The sequence below is a fragment of the Bombyx mori genome, chromosome 20 (assembly GCF_030269925.1).
Source record: "Bombyx mori chromosome 20, ASM3026992v2".
NCBI classification, from domain to species: Eukaryota; Metazoa; Arthropoda; class Insecta; order Lepidoptera; family Bombycidae; genus Bombyx; species Bombyx mori.
This window is the reverse complement of record NC_085126.1, coordinates 6,349,820-6,350,659: the sequence shown is the minus strand read 5'-3', so window position 1 is coordinate 6,350,659 and position 840 is coordinate 6,349,820.

Below are 840 nucleotides of genomic sequence, written 5' to 3'. Positions count from 1 at the left end.
CAAGTACAATTTCGGTGAATTATTTCCTCTCGAGCGAAACTTCGTAAAATGCATTAGGGACCTATACTATGAATACTCGCGACCGTCAGCTGCGACTCCGTGGGTGTGGGCGGGCGGTGGTAAAAATGATTGATTTTCATTGTTATTTTTGAGCAACTCATGACAATAAAAGTTAATTAATTAAAAAAATATGCTACAATACATTATTCATTAATCAATTTACTCTTACCAACATTTCTTTCATTATCAAACTTTCATATTTCTTATCAAAACAGTCAAATCAAGCATACTGAAGAATAACTTAAGAAACGTTATTTCTTCCCGGACGAAAATTTATAAGAGGAGTGTTAACATACTCTAGTAAATAATGAAAGAAATCAGCTAGCTGTAAGTCAAGGGAAAAGTCGTCAGCTGATAAGATTCAGTAGGTGATAGATGCTGCTGCGTTACACCTTTCAAGGTACCAGCTGACAAACTTTCCACTGAGATACAGCAAGCTGACATTAATTTTCATTCATAGTAGAATATAAACGATCACCAGGTAAATTTTTAGTTGAGAGGAAATCATTGAAAATATAATTTTTTTTTCATGTTCAAGCAGCCAGCTGACGTTTAATCCACCATGTTATGGCCAGCTGACTTTTTTTTTCCTTCAAAATACTAGGTTAACTATAATCTGACAAAATTTTAAATGGGAGGAAATGACTGAAAAAACTTTTTTTTTTCTCCATGCGTGGGAGGCTACCACTGCCCGCCCCACGGAGTCGCAGCTGACGGTCGCGAGTATTCATAGTATAGGTCCCTAATGCATTTTACGAAGTTTCGCTCGAAATTTTCACC